The sequence below is a fragment of the Lolium rigidum genome, chromosome 2, assembly GCF_022539505.1.
Source record: "Lolium rigidum isolate FL_2022 chromosome 2, APGP_CSIRO_Lrig_0.1, whole genome shotgun sequence".
Lineage (NCBI taxonomy): Eukaryota > Viridiplantae > Streptophyta > Magnoliopsida > Poales > Poaceae > Lolium > Lolium rigidum.
The window spans coordinates 287922167-287936854 of NC_061509.1; the positions used below are offsets into that span (position 1 = coordinate 287922167).

The window sequence follows — 14688 nt, forward strand, 5'->3', positions numbered from 1 at the left end:
GTAACTGAACTCTCGCACGCCTCCCCAGTCTCTTTCCCCACCCACAGACTACCGCCCAACTCCCGCCCCACCTTCTTCCCCGTCGGCGGCCCAACTCCCGCCCCACCTTCTTCCCCGTCGGCGGGCGGCGGCCGAACTCCCGCCTCACCTTCTTCCCCGTCGGCGGCCCAACTCCACCGCAGCCCCACGCCTCTACCGGCCTCGGGTTCCCCACCATCCTCGCTGCTGGTTCCAGCCCCAATCTGGATCGATTGGCAACCCTGCGCGTCGCCCCTGCCGGCCAGCTCCCTACCACGGCCAACCACCTAGCACACGACCCCTGCCTCGGTCGACCACGCCGCGTACCACCCCTTCTGGCGAGATCTCTTCCCTGGCTAGCCACCCCCTTCTCCACCCCTCCTTCTCCCATTTTCTGACCCGTAAGGAGGACGCCATGGCCGCCAATTTGAGCTCCATGGCCGGCGGCGGTTCACAGGCCCAACCGAAGGCCCTAGATCTTCTCTGAATTTTCGTTGCTACACCGCCGCCGGAACCTCGACCGGACCACTGTTGCTCCCGGCATGATGCGTGCTGATGCATAAGAATGCAGTCGACGCGGGTACTGAACCCGTACGAGGGTGCTTCTGAACTGCATATAGTTTGGTACGTTTTCTTGTTCTGAATCTCCACCAACTGTTTGTTCAGCTAAATTATCTTACTAGCTAGCTCTTGGTTCTGATGGGATGAATCGGAAACAGATGAGCAATACCTGTGTGCTCAAATAATGTTAATATAGTAGCTCACGTACGGCACTTGAAGTTCTGATTGCTTGATGTTATAACGTAGTGATACATGTGCACTTATCTGCATTGCCTATGAAGCATGTAAAGTACATCTACGGTTTTAGATTCGTATGCTAGTAATTAACTGGCTTGTTTTTGTTTGCAAAGTATTGCGGGGAACAAATTGCGAAGCTCGTCAATGCAACCTGGCAGGGTATTACCATTTAAGAGAAAGATGATTGTTTTCACTTGATTTTCTTGCTTATGGGTAGATGTGTAAAGGTTTTGCTGTTTCTGTTTTTGTCTCAGAAAGTTCATTATCTGAGGAGAAAATTAGAAAGATTTTTATTATATCTATAGGCCTAATGGAGATGAATGGATTTATGCTTAACTAGGAAGAGTTTTATTTGTTGGTGAAAGGATGCTATAAAATAGCACTTAGGATTTTTCGAAAGAGCTCCCTGTTCATGTTGGACTCTAATGGACGATTTATTCATTGCATCTAGTGTCGATGGCAGGCAGTCCACATGCAGGAAAACATGAAGTGAATTGGTCAGTATGAAGAATTTCAGAGATGAAAGAACTTTAAGTGTGCAGAATGCCTTCGGTAAAGGTGGTCACTACTGCTGTTTCATAGACACCAGCAGGCCCTCGTCCACATAAGCATAAAAAAGTGAAGTTCACTTTTATAAAAAATGCAAGTTAGCTTTTATTTAAAATGAAAGTTCGCCACATAAGCAGAAAAATGTGAAGTCCACTTTTATTTAAAATGCAAGTACGCTTTTATTTAAAATGCAAGCTCGCTTGTACACATAAGCATAATAAAGTGAAGTTCACTTTTATTGAAAATGCAAGTTCGCTTTTATTTAAAATGCAAGCTTGCTTGTCCACATAAGAACAAAAATGTGAAGTTCTCTTTTATTTAAAATTCAAGTACGTTTTTATTTAAAATGCACGCTCGCTTGTCCACATAAGCACAAAAATGTGAAGTTCGCTTTTATTTAAAATGCAAGTTCGCTTGTCCAGATATGCACAAAAAGGTGAAGTTCGCTTTTATTTAAAATGCAAGTTCGCTTGTCCACATAAACACAAAAACGTGAAGTTCGCTTTTATTTAAAATGCAAGTTCGCTTGTCCACATAAGCGCAAAAATGTGAAGTCCACTGTATTTAAAATGCAAGTTCGCTTGTCCACACAAGCACAAAAATGTGAAGTTAGCTTTTATTTAAAATGCAAGTTCGCTTTTACTTAAAATGCAATTTTGCTTGTCCACATAAGCACAAAAATGTGAAGTTTGCTTTTATTTAAAATGCAACTCCTTGCATCCGTGAAGTGCGGCGTATATTGTCCTCACTGCTGTTTTTTGCTGAAATAGTGTTCTCTCGTCTCTCTTTTTCTGTATTTGTTCTCTCATTTTTATGGAAAAAATGAATAAAGGTTGGGAATAATATGGTACAAGTATGTGCTGGTGTCGTGTCTGACTATAAAAGGAAGTAGAGGTTCCTTTTGTTTACAAAAGCCGGTTATTTTAACTTGCTTTTGCTGTTCCTTTTCAGGTATTTATCCATGGTAAGAAGGATGGCATGATCCCTCCAGGCACAACAAACCATGTGCATATACGCAGTGCAGGCATATGCATATCAGGGACATGAGATGGATGTTCAGATGCGAGTAATCAAGCAGTCATGCTGTCCTCTCTTGTGATCCCTCCAACGAGCTCCATTGGGAAGTCCACTACGCGTCTCACTCTGGTGTCCACCGTGCTCCGTCAGGAACTCCACTACAACTTCACCTCACGCGATTCAGTACTCAGCCACGACGACAACCGGTGAGTCCACCTACTGCTCATATCATCTTGTGTAGTTGATCTTAGAATGTTGGTCATGGTAATCCTTATAAACTGCAGTTGGTGTGTCTGAGATTTTAATACAGATTGTGTATTCTTTATTCATATTGGCCAAAGTTTAGACGATTACATCACACAAAATAGTTTCAGAAGTTAACCTCGGGTGTCGTCGTGTCGATTAGTTTCAGTCCCGTCGGTTCGTGCTATCCCTGCTATGATGTGTCGAGTTCACTTCTCCTGATGCATGAAGTTATATGTTCCTAATACATCAACTTTTTGGGCTTGTTCCGTTGACGATCGATTACAATTACCAAGCTGGCTGGTTCATGCTACATGCTAGGATGCATAAGTAAGACTGGATAAAATCTGGGCATACTAGTATGCAACGACATGTCCAAGATTCAGAGAGACGGTATTGCATCTCACGTTCGATCTGGTGCACATAAACTAAATTAGCTGCATAATGGTACTGGGATATATTTTTGTAAAAAGTGTTGCATCCCACTTATATTATTCTGGGCAGCCCATTCACTCTTATTTGGCGCTACACTCATGGTCCAGTGAAAATGAAACTGTTGTTTGTTCTCAAAACTGCTAGTGTATTTGCGCTTCTTCCTCTCTTTTTTTTGGAGAAAAGTGTTCCCTTTAAGTGGGTCCGCAATATATGTTCTTGTAGCAAATAGAACCATACTTCCACGTATTGCTAATTTCCATTATTTACTACTCGCTCTCGATGATTCAAACATCTATCTAAGCAAGCAACCCCAGCTGCCAGGACCACCCACAAGGTTAGCTTGTGAGTTAACTTCTAAAAAATGGTAGTTGTAACACATGTTTTGAAGTTCATTGTTATTTGACGTGGAGTTAGTTAGTCCAGCATGAGAACTTCAGTTTGTTTGGTTGAAACAGTTCCATTCGGACATGCTTAATTTGTTATTAAAACATAGTGCTACTTGTAGTTCACTTCTCCTAATTCATGAAGTTCACATCTCTTGCTACTTATTTATTTAGTCCATCCATTGGTTTGTGCACTTGTTTATTTAGTTCCTTGTTTGTCGAAGTTCGTTTTATTGGCGGGAGAGTTCACTTTATTTTTCGGACGAAGTTCAATTGCTCTAGTGAAGACAATTCATTCTTTTCCAGCAAAATTTTTCAATTCACCCACGAGGAAAAAGTTCAATTTTGTTGTCACGAAGTTCACTATTTTCAAAACCTGAAGTTCGCATCTTGTTCAAAAAGATAGAAGAAAAAATGACCTCTATGAAGTTCATTCGTTCAATTTAGAGAGTGCACTTGTTTATTTACTTCCATCTGAAAATTCAAATTTTTAATCTAAGTTCGATTGTAGTGTTGGCAAAGTTCATTTGAAGTTAACTTCGTCCCTAAAAGATTGAAGAACACTCTGCAAGTTAACTTCGTCCTTAAAAAATGAGTTACTATATTAAAATCTGCTCTTAAAAATGATTTGCAACTTTCATTTCACGGAGTTCACAACTCCAACTCGGGAAGTTAACATACATTGATATGTGGGAATAGTAGTTCCTCTAATATGTCGTAAATTAGTAACTTATTTTGTTGATTTATCTCAGTATGAGATTAAGTATCGTAACTTCTTTTGTTGATTTATCTCAGTACAACAGTGTTTTAATTGATGTGTGGAGAAGATTACTGTTTGTAAAGTTGTAGATTCATGATATGTGTTCATTGACCGGCTACACATGAAGTTCACTAAATTAATATTCGAAGTCCACTTTGCAATTTTTAAGCCGATAAGATTTGTGGGATTATTTTTTGAAGTTCACATTATTTCATTAGCGCAGTACACCTTTTTTTCATGTGAAGCTCGCTTCTTTTTTTAATAGGACTTAACTACCATAACAGTGCCCACAAGCAGCATGGCAACAAGCTGGGTGTTCTTGCGGCTGCCTCCCGCTGTTGTTATTACAAGTGCAATTCAATTCAGGCTCTTCATTTCATTTGGATGAAGCAACCGAACACAAGTGCACAACCGGAATAAAGATGTGGAGATGAAGAACTCATTTTTTCTAATCCATGGAGTTCATTTCTCCTAAATTTTGTAGTTCACATCTCCTGCTAATTGGAGCTAGGTAATTCAGTTCCCCTCACTTCTTATTCCCAGCACAAGTTCATTATTTTTGGGCAGTTCATTTTCTGCGATGCACAGTTAAGGTTTAAAAAGTACAAAGTAAAAAAACTTAGAGAACTACAATATAGTTTGAAAGTTCACTTTATTTCTACAAGAGGTTTAATTAGTCCGATGTTGGGACTTCAGTTAATTTTGGCAAAGTTCACCTTTATATTGTGTGGAGTTCACTGGCGTTGTGGCTCTATTTGGGAGCATCGAAGGCAGTTATTTTTTGACAGAAGAAGTAAGTTGTTTGTTGAAAAGAAGCAGTTTGTGTAATTTCCATAAAAAAACTCTTGTGAAATTTTGAACATCTTATCATTGTATTTCTCGATGTAATTGGTGAGCATCTCGAAATATGATATCCTATGCAGTGTGTATTCACAACAAGACACACATAAAATACTTGACACCTTTTATGCGACAGATACATAATATGAATCTATGGTCTGCTGATCAACTACGTTCCTTCATTATAATCCAATATTTCGATTTTTTGTTCACCTAATTCTATCAGTTTGGTGCCAGGTACTTGAGAAGTGTCCACTCGCATCATCCGAGCATTACATGCATATACAGCAAGGCCTACCTAAGCACCGCCATCTCGACAAGGCGATGCTGCAGAGGACAAGGACATAAACGTGGTGCCAGCCCCGCCCTTCTTCCGGCTAGTGGACGTGGCTTGGCGGTCCCTCGGTGTCCATGGCGTAGTCAAGCCCGACTGTCATGCGGCGGGCGAGTCCGCTCCAGGAGAATCACCAGGACGGACACATTGTTGGCTGAGTGAAGTTTACTGATACTAATTCGTGGAGTTAACTTGTCCTAATCGTGAAGTTCACGTCTCCTAATACTTCATTGTAGACTATTTCTGCTAGATGGATTTTTTACTAGTTAGCAGCATAAACACACAACTAATTCAGTGTGTTAGTTAAATGTCCTCTAAGTGCTTCTTTTAATGCCTGCCTTAGTGTGGTCTGCTAGATGCATTACAATGTTGTTTACGTGATGCTAACTAGAAAAAACATGTTCATTCCATTTGTATGACAAGTTCACTTTTTTTTATTTTCATGGGAGTTCGTTTTTATTTAAAATGCAATGTTCAGCTCATGCACATAAGCATAAAACTGTGAAAAACTGTGAAGTTCGCTTTTATTTAAAACGTAAGTTTGTTTGTCTAACTCATGCACATAAGTATAAACCGTGAAGTTCGCTTTTATTTAAAATGCAAGTTCGCTTGTACATGAGCGTTTTTATTTAGAATGAAAGTTCGCTTGTCCAACACATGCATATAAGTACAAAACTATGAAGTTATCTTTTATTTAAAATGCAAGTTCACTTGTTCAACTAATGCACGTAAAACTACAAGTTCGCTTGTCTAATTCATACGTATAAGCAGCTTGTCTAATTCGTACATATAAGCATAAAAATGTGAAGTTCGCTTTTATTTAAAATGCAAGTTCGCTTGTCCAACTCATGCCATAAAACTGTGAAGTTCACTTTGAACCGTGTGAGAAGTTAATTTTGAACATGCATGAAAAGTTTATACCGCGACTTGAAGTTCACTGACAAAATGTCGTGAAGTTCACTTCCGTGAAACCGGGACAGTTCAGGTACTCTATTTTTCTGGGCGGAAATCATACACGTGGAAATCGTTGGTAAGGCATCCGGTTGCACAAATCAAACAACACCACATGTAATTAGCAGTGATATAACTCTATTAATACTCCAACATGCCGTCATGCCACACCTAATCAATCTAGACGAGCAAATTTTAAAACGTATAAGTGACGGCATCATTTCCAATTTTGTGTATTTCTGAAATTAAACTTAAACCGTTGAGAATTTGAAAAAATGTTCAACATAAAAAAGTTGCGCCTAAGCTATATCTTTCCAGCGCCATATCATTTGTAACATTCGGACAAGTGGTTCAAAATTAGACTCCGAAATACTGTGCGAAAACTAAGATGATCGGAAAACAAAATCACGTATTTTTAAATCTGTCCATAAACCGTGATAAATTTGGAAATTTTTTGTACACCAAAACAATGCGCCTAATCAGCAGCTTTCCAACGGCATATCATACACATCATTCCGACAAAGCGTTTGAAAACTAAACCTAAAATACTGCAGGAAAATGCAAAAATCCGTGAAAACATAGTTTTGTATATTCAAAATTGGTTTCAAACCATAGAGTATTTGGAAAAACATTGAATATAAGTAAGTTGCGAAATTTACATACAAATCCAACGGTATATAATATGTATCATTTCGATAAGCGGTTTGAAAATCAACGTTAAAATACTGTCCGCCCAAACATGACATTCTAGTGTTCCGCTGAGAAGTTCACTCCCATGCACTAGGAAGTTCAGAAAGGGTTCGAGAATAGCAGACCTATATATATATATATATATATATATATATATATATATATATATATATATATATATATATATATATATATACAGCACTATTACGCAACCGGTTGCAGAATAATATTCCGAGCACCGATTCGTACTTCTCTGGACACGAGCTTGTACTGCCTCGGAACTTTTTTGCAGTGTGCGTTCGTAATTCTCTGTGTTCTTCATGGAATCGATGTTTCTGTCCCGAAATCGATCTGTTTGTTGTTTTCTAGTGTTGTAATTATATTTTCTAGCTAGTATAAACCAATCCGCACGCACACATTACAACTTTTACAAGATTTAACAAGTTTTTGAATCGGATTGATCCGCCGGCATGTCCGTTGCGTACTTATTCCGCGAATCCAAATTGGCGTCTGGATCGTCGTTTTTAACATGGAATTCGAGTTCCATTCGCACCAGTATGCATATATTAGTGAATCAAATGTTTAATCTGGTTGCAATTTTGCTAGAATCGCTGATTCGGTAGTTGCCCGTGGTGAGCAGTTCCGCCGTTGTCAGTTCATCGATTTCTAGTCGATTTCGCTTTTTTGTTTGTGTTTTTTTAAATTGATTTGTTTTTAGCCGTCAAATTCATACTAGAGTACTCATTGAATTACTAAAAGTTGAACTGTAATTCGCGATCGAATCCGTTGGCAGGTTTGCGTTCCGTGCGCCGTCGGATCATGCGGGTGGGTATGAGTTCATCATTTTTTTCGCGAATTATTTTTTTGATAGAGTTATAGTAGGTGTTATATCGTTATTAATTCCAGATATACTCATATATAGTTTGTTTGTTTCGATTTTGATTCCGACATGTTCGTCAAATCGACCGATCATCTATGTTGCAAACTGAACTTTTCAGTGTATCGAGGTTGTACTTCTGCTCTCTGTAGTTTGTTCTTACTTTGTTTTCTGTTGCGATTTTCATGTTTTTCTAGATAAGGTTTATCTTATCCATTGCTTTTTTGTGTTTTTTTATTGTTAGCTGTGCGGATGGATAATTTTGTTGGTTGTTTGTATAGTGATCTTCTTCGTATCCGCACCCGTACTTCTCGGTCGTTCTAGCTATACTTCTATCAGATAATGTTTATCTTCTATGCACGTTTTTCTCTATTCTGTTCACGCCTATATAATTGTTCCTTTCTCATTGAGCGCAGCCATAAACTTGATCAGATCTTTCTTCTTTTCTATCGTCTCCCAATGGCCAAAACTCCCTTCTCCCACGAATACAAACTTTCTTGCCATGGCACAACCGAGATGAATGTGTTGTACACCAACACGGCATCCAGAGTAGAGGGATGGCTTACTTCAATTGAATCTACCCTTGATGCTTCTAAAAGGAAGATTGTGGGGATAGATGTTGAGTATGACAGACTTAGAGGATCCAGCATTAATCCGAAGAAGGCCGCTGTCATCCAACTTTGTGTGGGCATCGAAGTTTTGGTGTACCACGTTTGCCATGCTGATGAAAGGAGTGAGAAGTTGTATAATTTCCTATTTGGGTACCGGTACACATTCGCTGGATTCTGCACTGCTGAAGATCGTAATGTTCTTGGTCGTTCTCAGTTTTATATCCATAATATCAAGGACATCCAGATGATTTGGAGAGACCCGGACAACAAGAAGAGGACTCAAGGTCTGAAAGATGTTGCTGCAGCCATTATAGATCCATTTTACATGAAGATGAAAGATGGATTTGGTAGGGAGGAGCATAGCATGTGGGCTAATGCGCCTCCTCTCCCACCTGAACATATTTTATATGCTGCGAGGGATGCATATGTGACCTACGAGGTGTATAAGCGTTTGGATGTTTTCGAGAGAGGATTTTTTTCTCTTTACAAACGTTCCGAGAAGAAACGTGGCAGGGATTGGTGAATACCTTAAAGTAGTTTGATTAGTTTTCCTTATGAATTTATCCAAAATGTATTCCTTTAGTTTTATAAAGTTTTATAATGTAATCCGGTATTCGAGTTTATCCTTAATAAATTTCATTTTATTTTTTTGTGAACAAACATGTACTTTTTTATTTTCGTTACAGTATATCATGTTTGTTGTCATTTTTCACGCAACTAAAGGTTTATTATTCTTATGGAACTCAAGATTTTAGAGCTTGTACTTCTTTTCTTTATACTGCGGTACTTCCCGTCCATCAATAACTGTACTTCCGGGTTGTTCATCTTGATTGTTGTTGAAGATCAAGATTCATATGTTTGTACTTCGTCGTCCTCCTTTTTTTTGTAATGTGTACTTCGTATCTCTTACTTATGTACTTCTTGTGCCTCTATTCTTGTACTTCCTTGTGAGAGGGGGGGGGGGGTTGGGGAAACCCCCCCCCCATACATAAAATCTAATATATATTTTGTTACTGCAGATCAAGATTTATAGGGTGTACTTTGTAGCTCTTACTTATGTACTTCTTGTGCCTCTACTCTTGTACTTCCTGGTGGGGGAGGGGGGGTTGGGGGGGGGGGGGGCCCCCCCCATACATAAGTAGTACCGAATAAAATCTATTATATATTTTGTTACTGCAGATCAAGATATATAAGTTGTACTTCGTAGCCCTTACTTCTGTACTACTTATGCCTATACTCTTGTACTTCCCTTTGTAATTTTGTTATTGGAATTCAAGATTCATAGTTTGTACTTTTCTTTTGTTGTGAGCTTGTACTTCTATTAGTTTTATTCGGTACTTGCTGCTTCTTCACTTTATCCTACATGGGATATTCTATTTGATGTATTTCTTTTTATAATTTAATATTATGAGTTTTTGTACTTTTTTTTTCAAGCCTGTACTTCTATTTGCTGCAGAGTCATCTATGATATATATTTTTTTTAATTGTATTCTTGTAAATTAAGGTTGTACTTACTTGTACTTGTATCCTGTACTTCCTTATCGTTTATGCTTTGTATTTCCTTTTTGCTGCCTTTTGTTTTTTTTTGAGGCTGTACTTATTTGTTTGACAGGCCAGGTAACGGCCCAGTCGGGCTTTTCTGGGCCCGATTTGTTATGAATTGGTATTTTCGGCCCATTTAATTGTGGCCCGGTGGCGTCCGTATGCGTCTCTTGCATCATAACTGCAAGTTGTGCAGCCGTTCCGCACTGTCCGCACGGCGTAACTCCACCTTCCCCACTCTCTCTTCGCTTTCCTCGTCTCTCGTCGCAGAGAGGAACTGCTGCGCGGTTGCGGCGACGGAGCCGCTGCCTTCTTCCGGTATGATCAACTTCTCCGCGCCCCTCCCTATCTCGCGCGGTACTTCTATTCCGTCTATCCTTCTCCGGCCCCTCAAATTTTCTCCCGCGAATGCTCTCGTGAGGTTGTGTTCCGGATTAGGGGTTACTGTTCATAGCTTAGGGTTTCCTGCTTGTAGATCTTGTTTGTTCTTTCCTTTTGTATCGCGCAGCGTGTCTTCTTGTTTGTCTGCTGCATTCTCCTCGGACTAATTCGTTTTGATTTTTGCTTTTTGATGTGTGGTTGGTTGCAGGGTTCGTGTTCATGTGCTTCTGATCTCCGCGTTGACTGGGAGAGGTCGATTTTATTTTTTTAGTCATGGAGCCTGCCCCGAAATCCCCACTGCCTCAGGAAACCTAAGGTAATTTTATGTTTTCGTTTTTGTTTTGTGGTACTTAATTGTGGCGAAATTGTCTGCATGCTTTTTTTTTGTTTCCTCATGCTTGTTGTGCTTCCCTTTAGATCTCGAACTAGTTTATACAATGTTAATTCTTGCGTTGCTTGTGCAGTCATTCTCCATATAAATATACTTATCTGGTATTCATATATGTACTTACTTGTTGCTACAAGTTGTACTTCCCTTGTTTAATTTCATATACTGCAGTTATTTTTTTACTCATGGATGTGTGTTATCTGACAACAGAAATTATTCTACCTGGTTTTGGTTTTGTTTTCTACATGTAGATTCGGTCATGTGCTGTTGTTACATGTACTTATTTATATGTACCAGTTGTACTTCCCTTGTTTAGTTGCATATACTGCAGTTTATTTTTACTTTTTTTTTGTTTTGTGTTATTTTGACAATGGAAATTCTCCTTATTTTTTCTATTTTTGTTTCTACATGTACATGTACTTATCTGATGTTAGTACATGTACTTCTTTTCCAGATTCATGTGTATGTTCTTATTTGTAGTTCTTTATTTTTAGTACTGCTCTCTCCTAGTTTTGTTTTGCATTTTTCTTGTTATGATTGTTTCTATTCTACTTATCATCTTATATTGTTCATTTTACTATGTTTGAACCCATTTCTTTTTTTAGGTGAAGTTACAGTTATTAAGAAAGCGAAATTGTTTGCCATGGATGGCAAACTAAGTCTCGCTGCCGGTATTCCTATCGTTTTCCCTGATGTTACTGTGAGGATTAGAAGTGAGGATGAGGTTAAGAAAAGCTCTTCTACATCTGGTAATCATTTTTAATATCATCCCTGTTTGTGTGCTCATTGTCTTGTTTTTTGTGATTTTTGTATCGTCATGCTTGTTCTCTTTTGATATGTGAATCATAAGACAACTAAAATATATGCTCTTAAGAGAAATAAGACTGTGTATTTTATTTGTAGCAGTTGTACTTCCCTTGTTTTTAGTTGCAAATAATGCAGTTAATTGCATTGCACTTATCTGATATGTATTGTTGGACTTCCTTACCTTTTATTTTACCATTTTAGGAAATTAAATTTTTTTTTCATTGCTGTTGTAATTAATTTGTTTCTTTTTCTTTAATGCAGATGCAGATTTGCAAACTGAAACTACTGACAAGGATATCATCGATGTACTTGCTTCGTAGAAGAGACTTATGGAGATGGAGATCGAATGTACTGCTCATGATGGTTCCGAGCAAGGTGAAGGTGATATAGGTTCTTTGGAGTTGTCGTTAACTCATACTCGGGATGTTGACGGCACCGAGCCGATTACTCGGATAGAAGATGTTCCAGCCCGGCTTGTCTGCTGAGGAAGAAAGGGTTGCACAGAAAATTATGCGTGCTAGGGAACGAAAGAGCAAGGCGATTCATGATGCAGGAGCATCTAATGTTGGTCCCATAGCTTACCATCGTAGGGAACCGAGGAGCAAGGCGGCTAATGACGCAGAAGCATATTCTGTTGTTCCCGAAGCAAGTCGTACGGAACGGAGGAGCAAGGTGGCTCATGATGATAGCGAGGCTGCTCCTGATGATAGCGATGCGACTATTGATGATAGTGTGGCGGCTCATGTTGATCCTGAGTCTGCTCCTGCGTCTGATGCAGATGCTGATGTGGCGGCTCATGTTGATGCCGAGTCTGCTCCTGCGTCTGATGCAGATGCTGATGTGGCGTCCCATGATGATAATGAAGATGCTGCTCCTGCGTCTGATGCAGATGCTGATGTGGCGTCCCATGATGATAACTCAGATGCTGCTTCTGCGTCTGATGCAGATGCTGATCGGGCGTCTCACGATGATAATGCAGATGCTGTTCCTGCGTCTGATATTAATTTGTCCCTTGTTGTTCCTAGCAGTCCTGTTACCACGCACAGGAAAAGGGGTGTTGTCCGAAAGAAGAGGATGGGCGATCTTTGGTATAGTTGGTACCCCCGCGAAGTCCTCGTGTCTCTGCTTGTGTCTAGTGTTGATGGTAGCACACGGCAAAGCCCACATATTCTAAATATGCGAAAGCTAGCCCTCTTGGTGTTATTGCTAAGGGGAAGCAAGCTAAATCTAAGGTGGAAGCAGGCTCATCTCACTTCATTTTAGTTTTTATCAACTTACCTGATATCTCTGTATCTTTTCTAATTACTTGATAATTTTGTATCTGTAGGTTTCTGCTTTTAAGAAGAAAAAGCCTGCTGATGATACTGGTGGTAAGAGTGTTGTTGATAAGCCGAAGGTGAATCCTAAGACGGTGAAAAAATCTGCTCCTAAGAGAAAGAAAACTGTTTGTTTTAAAGAAGATGAGGATTTTGTGGCTGAGGATCATCAGGTTTCTGATGATGACATTCCTAAGGTTATCTCCTGTTTTTTTCATATATTATTATATGCCTCCTCTAGTTGTTTATATGTATGGTCTTTTTTTTTGTGCTAGTACTTCCTCATTTGAATAACTTGTACTTCAAGTGTTCCTTCTCTTGTACTTCCCTTTCTTTTCATATTTATTATATGCCTTCTCTAGTTGTTTATATGTATGGTCTTTCTTTTTTTTGGTGCTAGTACTTCCTCATTTGAATAACTTGTACTTCAAGTGTTCCTTCTCTTGTACTTCCCTTTCTTTTCATATTTATTATATGCCTTCTCTAGTTGTTTATATGTATGGTCTCTCTTTTTTTTGGTGCTAGTACTTCCTCATTTGAATAACTTGTACTTCAAGTGTTCCTTCTCTTGTACTTCCCTTTCTTTTCATATTTATTATATGCCCTCTCTAGTTGTTTATATGTATGGTCTCTCTTTTTTTTGGTGCTAGTACTTCCTCATTTGCATAACTTGTACTTCAAGTGTTCTTTCTCTTGTACTTCTTTTTTATCAGTGTACTGTTTGTAATTATCTGTTTGTGATTCTATCTCATGCATGTAATGTTCTTTTAAATTTTGTATAAGGTTGTTAAGAGGAGGAGAGGGCAGGCAGAACCTTCGCTTGTGGTTGATGATGAAAAGGAGCGGTTTAATAATGTTGCCAGGTGCTCTTTGAAGGAATTAACTCTCTGCTTTGGTTTGCTTGAGGAAAGACACAAGCTGTTGGTTCGTGAAGCTGGATTGGGTCATATTGGGGATTTCAAGATAAGAACAAACATCAATCGACGTCTTATGTCCTTTACGATGTACAATATCGATCCTGTCACGATGAATTTGGATCTTGGAGATGGTACCAAGATTATTCGGATCAATGCTTGATGCAATTCACAAGTTGTTTGCGCTTCCTTTTGGCAAGAATTCACCTCCTAGGCCTTCAGATAGTATCCATGATGATGCTTTGATGAGGTTAAAGGCTGAGTTAGGTTATGCCAGGAATAAGCAAATTGAGACGAAGGATCTTAGGAGGTTACTTGCAAATCTTGTGAAAGACCCAGCCAATGATGCTTTGGCTTTGAAGGTTTTCGGTCTTGTTCTTTATAACAAATTTATCTGCCCTGGCTATACTACTCGTGTTTCAAGGGAAGCCGCAATGGTTGAAGATTTTGATATCCTCAAGCTTAAGGATTTTAACTTGTGCCGACTTGTAGTTGATGAGCTTAGGAAAGTCTGTTTTGGACTGGCAGGCATCAAAATCAGATTGGGCTGCTATTCCTGGCTGTGCCATTGCTCCTCTTCTCATGTATCTTGACTGCATTGACCACAGGAAGCTAAATCCTAGGGATAAACGCACACCTCGTGCACTTTTCATGAACCCTTCCAATCTTTTGAAGCTTTCTGATCTAGACTGTATTAAGGAAGGTGACTGGAAGCCTTCTTCGTGGATTTATGGCAAGTTACCGGTGAGTCCACTTTCTTCTTTTTATTCTTGTTTTTTTTATTTTTGTTTCATGCAATTTTTGATTTTAACATTGTTTTATCTTCATGTGCGT

The 14688-nt window shown here is 39.2% G+C and overlaps 1 long non-coding RNA gene across 1 annotated transcript; it reads left to right on the forward strand.

The window, feature by feature from the left end:
* The first annotated feature begins 594 nt into the window (after positions 1 to 594).
* LOC124689048 lies at positions 595 to 4563 on the forward strand. Its single transcript, XR_006998697.1, has 4 exons — positions 595 to 642; positions 1280 to 1374; positions 2317 to 2588; positions 4469 to 4563. It is a non-coding gene; the product is annotated as an uncharacterized LOC124689048 (long non-coding RNA).
* The last annotated feature ends 10125 nt before the right edge of the window (positions 4564 to 14688 follow it).